Genomic DNA, 9,626 nt, shown 5'->3' with positions numbered 1-9,626 from the left:
AAAGGACTATGTATTAAAGCATTTAATGTCAATGGCCATTCTAAGCTGAATGTCCCTGCTCTCGTCAGATTGCAGAAGTTACACAGCTTAAGGCCTCGTTAGTACCAGTGTGGGAGACTGTCTGGGAATCCGTGGTGCGGTTTACTTTTTATTATGTTGTTTAGATTTTGTTTCACAATAAATTAAATAGGACTATGGATTTAGGATTTTAATGTCAATGGCCATTCTAAGCTGAATGTGCCTGCTCTCGTCAGATCGCAGAAGTTACACAGCTTAACGCCTCGCTAGTACCAGTGTGGGAGACTGTCTGGGAATCCGTGGTGCGGTTGACTTTTTATTATGTCGTTTACATTGTGTTTCACAATAGATTAAATAGGACTATGGATTAAAGCATTTAACGTCAATGGCCATTCTAAGCTGAATGTGCCTGCTCTCGTCAGATCGCAGAAGTTACACAGCTTAAGGCCTCGCTAGTACCAGAGTGGGAGACTGTCTGGGAATCCGTGGTGCGGTTGAATTTTTATTATGTCGTTTAGATTTTGTTTCACAATCGATTAAAAAGGACTATGGATTAAAGCATTTGATGTCAATGGCCATTCTAAGCTGAATGTCCCTGCTCTCGTCAGATCGCAGAAGTTACACAGCTTAAGGCCTCGCTAGTACCAGTGTGGGAGACTGTCTGGGAATCCGTGGTGCGGTTGACTTTTTATTATGTCGTTTAGATTTTGGTTCACAATCGATTAAAAAGTACTATGGATTAAAGCATTTAATGTCTATGGCCATTCTAAGCTGAATGTGCCTGCTCTCGTCTGATCGCAGAAGTTACACAGCTTAAGGCCTCGCTAGTACCAGTGTGGGAGACTGTCTGGGAATCCGTGGTGCGGCTGACTTTTTATTATGTCGTTTAGATTTTGTTTCACAATCGATTAAAAAGGACTATGGATTAAAGCATTTAATGTTAATGGCCATTCTAAGCTGGATGTGCCTGCTCTCGTCAGATCGCAGAAGTTACACAGCTTAAGGCCTCGCTAGTACCAGTGTGGGAGACTGTCTGGGAATCCGTGGTGCGGTTGACTTTTTATTATGTCGTTTAGATTTTGTTTCACAATCGATTAAAAAGGACTATGGATTAAAGCATTTAATGTCAATGGCCATTCTAAGCTGAATGTGCCTGCTCTCGTCAGATCGCAGAAGTTACACAGCTTAAGGTCTCGCTAGTACCAGTGTGGGAGACTGTCTGGGAATCCGTGGTGCGGTTGACTTTTTATTATGTCGTTTAGATTTTGTTTCACAATCGATTAAAAAGGACTATGGATTAAAGCATTTAATGTCAATGGCCATTCTAAGCTGAAAGTCCCTGCTCTCGTCAGATCGCAGAAGTTACTCAGCTTAAGGCCTCGCTAGTACCAGTGTGGGAGACTGTCTGGGAATCCGTGGTGCGGTTGCCTTTTTATTATGTTGTTTAGATTTTGTTTCACAATAGATTAAATAGGACTATGGATTAAGGCTTTTAATGTCAATGGCCATTCTAAGCTGAATGTGCCTGCTCTCGTCAGATCGCAGAAGTTACACAGCTTAAGGCCTCGCTAGTACCAGTGTGGGAGACTGTCTGGGAATCCGTGGTGCGGTTGACTTTTTATTATGTCGTTTAGATTTTGTTTCACAATCGATTAAAAAGGACTATGGATAAAAGCATTTAATGTCAATGGCCATTCTAAGCTGAATGTCCCTGCTCTCGTCAGATCACAGCAGTTACACAGCTTAAGACCTCGCTAGTACCAGTGTGGGAGACTGTCTGGGAATCCGTGGTGCGGTTGACTTTTTATTATGTCGTTTAGATTTTGTTTCACAATCGATTAAAAAGGACTATGGATTAAAGCATTCAATGTCAATGGCCATTCTAAGCTGAATGTGCCTGCTCTCGTCAGATCGCAGAAGTTACACAGCTTAAGGCCTCGCTAGTACCAGTGTGGGAGACTGTCTGGGAATCCGTGGTGCGGTTGACTTTTTATTATGTCGTTTAGATTTTGTTTCACATTAGATTAAATAGGACTATGGATTAAAGCATTTAACGTCAATGGCCATTCTAAGCTGAATGTGCCTGCTCTCGTCAGAACCCAGAAGTTACACAGCTTAAGGCCTCGCTAGTACCAGTGTGGTAGACTGTCTGGGAATCCGTGGTGCGGTTGACTTTTTATTATGTCGTTTAGATTTTGTTTCACAATCGATTAAAAAGGACTATGGATTAAAGCATTTAATGTCAATGGCCATTCTAAGCTGGATGTGCCTGCTCTCGTCAGATCGCAGAAGTTACACAGCTTAAGCCCTCGCTAGTACCAGTGTGGGAGACTGTCTGGGAATCCGTGGTGCGGTTGACTTTTTATTATGTCGTTTAGATTTTGTTTCACAATCGATTAAAAAGGACTATGGATTAAAGCATTCTATGTCAATGGCCATTCTAAGCTGAATGTCCCTGCTCTCGTCAGATCGCAGAAGTTACACAGCTTAAGGCCTCGCTAGTACCAGTGTGGGAGACTGTCTGGGAATCCGTGGTGCGGTTGACTTTTTATTATGTCGTTTAGATTTTGTTTCACAATCGATTAAAAAGGACTATGGATTAAAGCATTAAATGTCAATGGCCATTCTAAGCTGAATGTGCCTGCGCTCGTCAGATCGCAGAAGTTACACAGCTTAAGGCCTCGCTAGTACCAGTGTGGGAGACTGTCTGGGAATCCGTGGTGCTGTTGACTTTTTATTATGTCGTTTAGATTTTGTTTCACAATCGATTAAAAATGACTATGGATTAAAGCATTTAATGTCAATGGCCATTCTAAGCTGAATGTGCCTGCTTTCGTCAGATCGCAGAAGTTATACAGCTTAAGGCCTCGCTAGTACCAGTGTGGGAGACTGTCTGGGAATCCGTGGCGCGGTTGACTTTTTATTATGGCGTTTAGATTTTGTTTCACAACAGATTAAATAGGACTATGGATTAAAGCATTTAACGTCAATGGCCATTCTAAGCTGAATGTGCCTGCTCTCGTCAGAACGCAGAAGTTACACAGCTTAAGGCCTCGCTAGTACCAGTGTGGTAGACTGTCTGGGAATCCGTGGTGCGGTTGACTTTTTATTATGTCGTTTAGATTTTGTTTCACAATCGATTAAAAAGGACTATGGATTAAAGCATTTAATGTCAATGGCCATTCTAAGCTGAATGTCCCTGCTCTCGTCAGATCGCAGACGTTACACAGCTTAAGGCCTCGCTAGTACCAGTGTGGGAGACTGTCTGGGAATCCGTGGTGCGGTTGACTTTTTATTATGTCGTTTAGATTTTGTTTCACAATCGATTAAAAAGGACTATGGATTAAAGCATTTAATGTCAATGGCCATTCTAAGCTGGATGTGCCTGCTGTCGTCAGATCGCAGAAGTTACACAGCTTAAGGCCTCGCTAGTACCAGTGTGGGAGACTGTCTGGGAATCAGTGGTGCGGTTGACTTTTTATTATGTCATTTAGATTTTGTTTCACAATCGATTAAAAAGGACTATGGATTAAAGCATTTAATGTCAATGGCCATTCTAAGCTGAATGTGCCTGCTCTCGTCAGATCGCAGAAGTTACACAGCTTAAGGCCTCGCTAGTACCAGTGTGGGAGACTGTCTGGGAATCCGTGGTGAAGTTGACTTTTTATTATGTCGTTTAGATTTTGTTTCACAATAGATTAAATAGGACTATGGATTAAAGCATTTAACGTCAATGGCCATTCTAAGCTGAATGTGCCTGCTCTCGTCAGAACGCAGAAGTTACACAGCTTAAGGCCTCGCTAGTACCAGTGTGGGAGACTGTCTGGGAATCCGTGGTGCGGTTGAATTTTTATTATGTCGTTTAGATTTTGTTTCACAATCGATTAAAAAGGACTATGGATTAAAGCATTTAATGTCAATGGCCATTCTAAGCTGAATGTGCCTGCTCTCGTCAGATCGCAGAAGTTACACAGCTTAAGGCCTCGCTAGTACCAGTGTGGGAGACTGTCTGGGAATCCGTGGTGCGGTTGACTTTTTATTATGTCGTTTAGATTTTGTTTCACAATCGATTAAAAAGGACTATGGATTAAAGCATTTAATGTCAATGGCCATTCTAAGCTGGATGTGCCTGCTCTCGTTAGATCGCAGAAGTTACACAGCTTAACGCCTCGATAGTACCAGTGTGGGAGACTGTCTGGGAATCCGTGGTGCGGTTGACTTTTTATTATGTCGTTTAGATTTTGTTTCACAATAGATTAAATAGGACTATGGATTAATTTTTTTAACGTCAATGGCCATTCTAAGCTGAATGTGCCTGCTCTCGTCAGATCGCAGAAGTTACACAGCTTAAGGCCTCGCTAGTACCATTGTGGGAGACTGTCTGGGAATCCGTGGTGCGGTTGAATTTTTATTATGTCGTTTAGATTTTGTTTCACAATCGATTAAAAAGGACTATGGATTAAAGCATTTAATGTCAATGGCCATTCTAAGCTGAATGTCCCTGCTCTCGTCAGATCGCAGAAGTTACACAGCTTAAGGCCTCGCTAGTATCAGTGTGGGAGACTGTCTGGGAATCCGTGGTGCGGTTGACTTTTTACTATGTTGTTTAGATTTTGTTTCACAATGGATTAAATAGGACTATGGATTAAGGCTTTTAACGTCAATGGCCATGCTAAGCTGAATGTGCCTGCTCTCGTCAGATCGCAGAAGTTACACAGGTTAAGGCCTCGCTAGTACCAGTGTGGGAGACTGTCTGGGAATCCGTGGTGCGGTTGAATTTTTATTATGTCGTTTAGATTTTGTTTCACAATCGATTAAAAAGGACTATGGATTAAAGCATTTAATGTCAATGGCCATTCTAAGCTGAATGTCCCTTCTCTCGTCAGATCGCAGAAGTTACACAGCTTAAGGCCTCGCTAGTACCAGTGTGGGAGACTGTCTGGGAATCCGTGGTGCGGTTGACTTTTTATTATGTCGTTTAGATTTTGTTTCACAATCGATTAAAAAGGACTATGGATTAAAGCATTTAATGTCAATGGCCATTCTAAGCTGAATGTGCCTGCTCTCGTCAGATCGCAGAAGTTACACAGCTTAAGGCCTCGCTAGTACCAGTGTGGGAGACTGTCTGGGAATCAGTGGTGCGGTTGACTTTTTATTATGTCGTTTAGATTTTGTTTCACAATAGATTAAATAGGACTATGGATTAAAGCATTTAACATCAATGGCCATTCTAAGCTGAATGTGCCTGCTCTCGCCAGAACGCAGAAGTTACACAGCTTAAGGCCTCGCTAGTACCAGTGTGGGAGACTGTCTGGGAATCCGTGGTGCGGTTGAATTTTTATTATGTCGTTTAGATTTTGTTTCACAATCGATTAAAAAGGACTATGGATTAAAGCTTTTAATGTCAATGGCCATTCTAAGCTGAATGTGCCTGCTCTCGTCAGATCGCAGAAGTTACACAGCTTAAGGCCTCGCTAGTACCAGTGTGGGAGACTGTCTGGGAATCAGTGGTGCGGTTGACTTTTTATTATGTCGTTTAGATTTTGTTTCACAATCGATTAAAAAGGACTATGGATTAAAGCATTTATTGTCAATGGCCATTCTAAGCTGAATGTGCCTGCACTTGTCAGATCGCAGAAGTTACACAGCTTAAGCCCTCGCTAGTACCAGTGTGGGAGACTGTCTGGGAATCCGTGGTGCGGTTGACTTTTTATTATGTCGTTTAGATTTTGTTTCACAATCGATTAAAAAGGACTATGGATTAAAGCATTTAATGTCAATGGCCATTCTAAGCTGAATGTGCCTGCTCTCGTCAGATCGCAGAAGTAACACAGCTTAAGGCCTCGCTAGTACCAGTGTGGGAGACTGTCTGGGAATCCGTGGTGCAGTTGAATTTTTATTATGTCGTTTAGATTTTGTTTCACAATCGATTAAAAAGGACTATGGATTAAAGCATTTAATGTCAATGGCCATTCTAAGCTGAATGTCCCTGCTCTCGTCAGATCGCAGAAGTTACACAGCTTAAGGCCTCGCTAGTACTAGTGTGGGAGACTGTCTGGGAATCCGTGGTGCGGTTGACTTTTTATTATGTCGTTTAGATTTTGTTTCACAATCGATTAAAAAGGACTATAAATTAAAGCATTTAATGTCAATGGCCATTCTAAGCTGAATGTGCCTGCTCTCGTCAGATCGCAGAAGTAACACAGCTTAAGGCCTCGCTAGTATCAGTGTGGGAGACTGTCTGGGAATCCGTGGTGCGGTTGACTTTTTACTATGTTGTTTAGATTTTGTTTCACAATGGATTAAATAGGACTATGGAATAAGGCTTTTAATGTCAATGGCCATTCTAAGCTGAATGTGCCTGCTCTCGTCAGATCGCAGAAGTTACACAGCTTAAGGCCTCGCTAGTACCAGTGTGGGAGACTGTCTGGGAATCCGTGGTGCGGTTGAATTTTTATTATGTCGTTTAGATTTTGTTTCACAATCGATTAAAAAGTACTATGGATTAAAGCATTTAATGTCAATGGCCATTCTAAGCTGAATGTCCCTGCTCTCGTCAGATCGCAGAAGTTACACAGCTTAAGGCCTCGCTAGTACCAGTGTGGGAGACTGTCTGGGAATCAGTGGTGCGGTTGACTTAATATTATGTCGTTTAGATTTTGTTTCACAATAGATTAAATAGGACTATGGATTAAAGCATTTAACGTCAATGGCCATTCTAAGCTGAATGTGCCTGCTCTCGTCAGAACGCAGAAGTTACACAGCTTAAGGCCTCGCTAGTACCAGTGTGGGAGACTGTCTGGGAATCCGTGGTGCGGTTGAATTTTTATTATGTCGTTTAGATTTTGTTTCACAATCGATTAAAAAGGACTATGGATTAAAGCATTTAATGTCAATGGCCATTCTAAGCCGAATGTGCCTGCTCTCGTCAGATCGCAGAAGTTACACAGCTTAAGCCCTCGCTAGTACCAGTGTGGGAGACTGTCTGGGAATCCGTGGTGCGGTTGACTTTTTATTATGTCGTTTAGATTTTGTTTCACAATCGATTAAAAAGGACTATGGATTAAAGCATTTAATGTCAATGGCCATTCTAAGCTGAATGTGCCTGCTCTCGTCAGATCGCAGAAGTTACACAGCTTAAGGCCTCGCTAGTACCAGTGTGGGAGACTGTCTGGGGGTGCGGTTGACTTTTTATTATGTCGTTTAGATTTTGTTTCACAATCGATTAAAAAGGACTATGGATTAAAGCATTTAATGTCAATGGCCATTCTAAGCTGAATGTGCCTGCTCTCGTCAGATCGCAGAAGTTACACAGCTTAAGCCCTCGCTAGTACCAGTGTGGGAGACTGTCTGGGAATCCGTGGTGCGGTTGACTTTTTATTATGTCGTTTAGATTTTGTTTCACAATCGATTAAAAAGGACTATGGATTAAAGCATTTAATGTCAATGGCCATTCTAAGCTGAATGTGCCTGCTCTCGTCAGATCGCAGAAGTTACACAGCTTAAGGCCTCGCTAGTACCAGTGTGGGAGACTGTCTGGGAATCCGTGGTGCGGTTGACTTTATATTATGTCGTTTAGATTTTGTTTCACAATGGATTAAATAGGACTATGGATTAAGGCTTTTAATGTCAATGGCCATTCTAAGCTGAATGTGCCTGCTCTCGTCAGATCGCAGAAGTTACACAGCTTAAGGCCTCGCTTGTACCAGTGTGGGAGACTGTCTGGGAATCCGTGGTGCGGTTGACTTTTTATTATGTTGTTTAGATTTTGTTTCACAATAGATTAAATAGGACTATGGATTAAGGCTTTTAATGTCAATGGCCATTCTAAGCTGAATGTGCCTGCTCTCGTCAGATCGCAGAAGTTACACAGCTTAAGGCCTCACTAGTACCAGTGTGGGAGACTGTCTGGGAATCCGTGGTGCGGTTGACTTTTTATTATGTCGTTTAGATTTTGTTTCACAATAGATTAAATAGGACTATGGATTAAAGCATTTAACGTCAATGACCACTCTAAGCTGGATGTGCCTGCTCTCGTTAGATCGCAGCAGTTACACAGCTTAACGCCTCGCTAGTACCAGTGTGGGAGACTGTCTGGGAATCCGTGGTGCGGTTGACTTTTTATTATGTCGTTTAGATTTTGTTTCACAATAGATTAAATAGGACTATGGATTAAAGCATTTAACGTCAATGGCCATTCTAAGCTGAATGTGCCTGCTCTAGTCAGATCGCAGAAGTTACACAGCTTAAGGCCTCGCTAGTACCAGTGTGGGAGACTGTCTGGGAATCCGTGGTGCGGTTGACTTTTTATTATGTCGTTTAGATTTTGTTTCACAATCGATTAAAAAGGACTATGGATTAAAGCATTTAATGTCAATGGCCATTCTAAGCTGAAAGTCCCTGCTCTCGTCAGATCGCAGAAGTTACACAGCTTAAGGCCTCGCTAGTACCAGTGTGGGAGAATGTCTGGGAATACGTGGTGCGGTTGACTTTTTATTATGTTGTTTAGATTTTGTTTCACAATAGATTAAATAGGACTATGGATTAAAGCATTTAACATCAATGGCCATTCTAAGCTGAATGTGCCTGCTCTCGTCAGATCGCAGAAGTTACACAGCTTAAGGCCTCGCTAGTACCAGTGTGGGAGACTGTCTGGGAATCCGTGGTGCGGTCTAATTTTTATTATGTCGTTTAGATTTTGTTTCACAATCGATTAAAAAGGACTATGGATTAAAGCATTTAATGTCAATGGCCATTCTAAGCTGAATGTCCCTGCTCTCGTCAGATCGCAGAAGTTACACAGCTTAAGGCCTCGCTTGTGCCAGTGTGGGAGACTGTCTGGGAATCCGTGGTGCGGTTGACTTTTTATTATGTCGTTTAGATTTTGTTTCACAATCGATTAAAAAGGACTATGGATTAAAGCATTTAATGTCAATGGCCATTCTAAGCTGAATGCGCCTGCTCTCGTCAGATCGCAGAAGTTACACAGCTTAAGGCCTCGCTAGTACCAGTGTGGGAGACTGTCTGGGAATCCGTGGTGCGGTTGACCTTTTATTATGTCGTTTAGATTTTGTTTCACAATCGATTAAATAGGACTATGGATTAAAGCATTTAATGTCAATGGCCATTCTAAGCTGAATGTCCCTGCTCTCGTCAGATCGCAGAAGTTACACAGCTTAAGGCCTCGCTTGTACCAGTGTGGGAGACTGTCTGGGAATCCGTGGTGCGGTTGACTTTTTATTATGTCGTTTAGATTTTGTTTCACAATCGATTAAAAAGGACTATGGATTAAAGCATTTAATGTCAATGGCCATTCTAAGCTGAATGTGCCTGCTCTCGTCAGATCGCAGAAGTTACACAGCTTAAGGCCTCGCTAGTACCAGTGTGGGAGACTGTCTGGGAATCCGTGGTGTGGTTGACTTTTTATTATGTCGTTTAGATTTTGTTTCACAATAGATTAAATAGGACTATGGATTAAAGCATTTAACGTCAATGGCCATTCTAAGCTGAATGTGCCTGCTCTCGTCAGAACGCAGAAGTTACACAGCTTAAGGCCTCGCTAGTACCAGTGTGGTAGACTGTCTGGGAATCCGTGGTGCGGTTGAATT

General features: G+C 42.2%; 49 pseudogenes; all 49 read left to right on the top strand.

Annotated features, from left to right (window-relative positions):
* Positions 1-27: 27 nt before the first annotated feature.
* LOC142713697 (5S ribosomal RNA) lies at positions 28-146 on the top strand (annotated as a pseudogene).
* A 67-nt stretch (positions 147-213) lies between these two features.
* LOC142713647 (5S ribosomal RNA) lies at positions 214-332 on the top strand (annotated as a pseudogene).
* Positions 333-399: 67 nt separating this feature from the next.
* LOC142713384 (5S ribosomal RNA) lies at positions 400-518 on the top strand (annotated as a pseudogene).
* A 67-nt stretch (positions 519-585) lies between these two features.
* LOC142713269 (5S ribosomal RNA) lies at positions 586-704 on the top strand (annotated as a pseudogene).
* A 67-nt stretch (positions 705-771) lies between these two features.
* Positions 772-890, top strand: LOC142713653 (5S ribosomal RNA; annotated as a pseudogene).
* A 67-nt stretch (positions 891-957) lies between these two features.
* On the top strand, positions 958-1,076 carry LOC142713314 (5S ribosomal RNA; annotated as a pseudogene).
* A 67-nt stretch (positions 1,077-1,143) lies between these two features.
* LOC142713418 (5S ribosomal RNA) lies at positions 1,144-1,262 on the top strand (annotated as a pseudogene).
* Positions 1,263-1,329: 67 nt separating this feature from the next.
* LOC142713503 (5S ribosomal RNA) lies at positions 1,330-1,448 on the top strand (annotated as a pseudogene).
* Positions 1,449-1,515: 67 nt separating this feature from the next.
* Positions 1,516-1,634, top strand: LOC142713191 (5S ribosomal RNA; annotated as a pseudogene).
* Positions 1,635-1,701: 67 nt separating this feature from the next.
* Positions 1,702-1,820, top strand: LOC142713058 (5S ribosomal RNA; annotated as a pseudogene).
* Positions 1,821-1,887: 67 nt separating this feature from the next.
* On the top strand, positions 1,888-2,006 carry LOC142713179 (5S ribosomal RNA; annotated as a pseudogene).
* Positions 2,007-2,073: 67 nt separating this feature from the next.
* On the top strand, positions 2,074-2,192 carry LOC142713655 (5S ribosomal RNA; annotated as a pseudogene).
* Positions 2,193-2,259: 67 nt separating this feature from the next.
* Positions 2,260-2,378, top strand: LOC142713535 (5S ribosomal RNA; annotated as a pseudogene).
* A 67-nt stretch (positions 2,379-2,445) lies between these two features.
* LOC142713268 (5S ribosomal RNA) lies at positions 2,446-2,564 on the top strand (annotated as a pseudogene).
* A 67-nt stretch (positions 2,565-2,631) lies between these two features.
* LOC142713231 (5S ribosomal RNA) lies at positions 2,632-2,750 on the top strand (annotated as a pseudogene).
* A 67-nt stretch (positions 2,751-2,817) lies between these two features.
* LOC142713562 (5S ribosomal RNA) lies at positions 2,818-2,936 on the top strand (annotated as a pseudogene).
* Positions 2,937-3,003: 67 nt separating this feature from the next.
* Positions 3,004-3,122, top strand: LOC142713318 (5S ribosomal RNA; annotated as a pseudogene).
* Positions 3,123-3,189: 67 nt separating this feature from the next.
* LOC142713490 (5S ribosomal RNA) lies at positions 3,190-3,308 on the top strand (annotated as a pseudogene).
* A 67-nt stretch (positions 3,309-3,375) lies between these two features.
* Positions 3,376-3,494, top strand: LOC142713143 (5S ribosomal RNA; annotated as a pseudogene).
* A 67-nt stretch (positions 3,495-3,561) lies between these two features.
* LOC142713525 (5S ribosomal RNA) lies at positions 3,562-3,680 on the top strand (annotated as a pseudogene).
* A 67-nt stretch (positions 3,681-3,747) lies between these two features.
* Positions 3,748-3,866, top strand: LOC142713356 (5S ribosomal RNA; annotated as a pseudogene).
* Positions 3,867-3,933: 67 nt separating this feature from the next.
* On the top strand, positions 3,934-4,052 carry LOC142713167 (5S ribosomal RNA; annotated as a pseudogene).
* Positions 4,053-4,119: 67 nt separating this feature from the next.
* Positions 4,120-4,238, top strand: LOC142713688 (5S ribosomal RNA; annotated as a pseudogene).
* Positions 4,239-4,305: 67 nt separating this feature from the next.
* On the top strand, positions 4,306-4,424 carry LOC142713511 (5S ribosomal RNA; annotated as a pseudogene).
* Positions 4,425-4,491: 67 nt separating this feature from the next.
* On the top strand, positions 4,492-4,610 carry LOC142713517 (5S ribosomal RNA; annotated as a pseudogene).
* Positions 4,611-4,677: 67 nt separating this feature from the next.
* Positions 4,678-4,796, top strand: LOC142713658 (5S ribosomal RNA; annotated as a pseudogene).
* A 67-nt stretch (positions 4,797-4,863) lies between these two features.
* LOC142712987 (5S ribosomal RNA) lies at positions 4,864-4,982 on the top strand (annotated as a pseudogene).
* Positions 4,983-5,049: 67 nt separating this feature from the next.
* LOC142713389 (5S ribosomal RNA) lies at positions 5,050-5,168 on the top strand (annotated as a pseudogene).
* A 67-nt stretch (positions 5,169-5,235) lies between these two features.
* LOC142713628 (5S ribosomal RNA) lies at positions 5,236-5,354 on the top strand (annotated as a pseudogene).
* Positions 5,355-5,421: 67 nt separating this feature from the next.
* Positions 5,422-5,540, top strand: LOC142713388 (5S ribosomal RNA; annotated as a pseudogene).
* Positions 5,541-5,793: 253 nt separating this feature from the next.
* On the top strand, positions 5,794-5,912 carry LOC142713641 (5S ribosomal RNA; annotated as a pseudogene).
* Positions 5,913-5,979: 67 nt separating this feature from the next.
* Positions 5,980-6,098, top strand: LOC142713233 (5S ribosomal RNA; annotated as a pseudogene).
* A 67-nt stretch (positions 6,099-6,165) lies between these two features.
* LOC142713613 (5S ribosomal RNA) lies at positions 6,166-6,284 on the top strand (annotated as a pseudogene).
* A 67-nt stretch (positions 6,285-6,351) lies between these two features.
* On the top strand, positions 6,352-6,470 carry LOC142713443 (5S ribosomal RNA; annotated as a pseudogene).
* A 67-nt stretch (positions 6,471-6,537) lies between these two features.
* LOC142713479 (5S ribosomal RNA) lies at positions 6,538-6,656 on the top strand (annotated as a pseudogene).
* Positions 6,657-6,723: 67 nt separating this feature from the next.
* LOC142713355 (5S ribosomal RNA) lies at positions 6,724-6,842 on the top strand (annotated as a pseudogene).
* Positions 6,843-6,909: 67 nt separating this feature from the next.
* On the top strand, positions 6,910-7,028 carry LOC142712994 (5S ribosomal RNA; annotated as a pseudogene).
* A 246-nt stretch (positions 7,029-7,274) lies between these two features.
* On the top strand, positions 7,275-7,393 carry LOC142713529 (5S ribosomal RNA; annotated as a pseudogene).
* A 67-nt stretch (positions 7,394-7,460) lies between these two features.
* On the top strand, positions 7,461-7,579 carry LOC142713154 (5S ribosomal RNA; annotated as a pseudogene).
* A 67-nt stretch (positions 7,580-7,646) lies between these two features.
* LOC142713371 (5S ribosomal RNA) lies at positions 7,647-7,765 on the top strand (annotated as a pseudogene).
* Positions 7,766-7,832: 67 nt separating this feature from the next.
* LOC142713244 (5S ribosomal RNA) lies at positions 7,833-7,951 on the top strand (annotated as a pseudogene).
* Positions 7,952-8,204: 253 nt separating this feature from the next.
* On the top strand, positions 8,205-8,323 carry LOC142713555 (5S ribosomal RNA; annotated as a pseudogene).
* A 67-nt stretch (positions 8,324-8,390) lies between these two features.
* Positions 8,391-8,509, top strand: LOC142713589 (5S ribosomal RNA; annotated as a pseudogene).
* A 67-nt stretch (positions 8,510-8,576) lies between these two features.
* LOC142713082 (5S ribosomal RNA) lies at positions 8,577-8,695 on the top strand (annotated as a pseudogene).
* Positions 8,696-8,762: 67 nt separating this feature from the next.
* LOC142713015 (5S ribosomal RNA) lies at positions 8,763-8,881 on the top strand (annotated as a pseudogene).
* Positions 8,882-8,948: 67 nt separating this feature from the next.
* On the top strand, positions 8,949-9,067 carry LOC142713552 (5S ribosomal RNA; annotated as a pseudogene).
* Positions 9,068-9,134: 67 nt separating this feature from the next.
* LOC142713457 (5S ribosomal RNA) lies at positions 9,135-9,253 on the top strand (annotated as a pseudogene).
* A 67-nt stretch (positions 9,254-9,320) lies between these two features.
* LOC142713344 (5S ribosomal RNA) lies at positions 9,321-9,439 on the top strand (annotated as a pseudogene).
* A 67-nt stretch (positions 9,440-9,506) lies between these two features.
* Positions 9,507-9,625, top strand: LOC142713587 (5S ribosomal RNA; annotated as a pseudogene).
* Position 9,626: the final 1 nt, after the last annotated feature.

Source organism: Rhinoderma darwinii, unplaced genomic scaffold (assembly GCF_050947455.1).
Source record: "Rhinoderma darwinii isolate aRhiDar2 unplaced genomic scaffold, aRhiDar2.hap1 Scaffold_434, whole genome shotgun sequence".
Taxonomy (NCBI): domain Eukaryota; kingdom Metazoa; phylum Chordata; class Amphibia; order Anura; family Rhinodermatidae; genus Rhinoderma; species Rhinoderma darwinii.
Note: the sequence above shows the minus strand (reverse complement) of the source record. Positions and strands in the feature narration are given on the sequence as shown.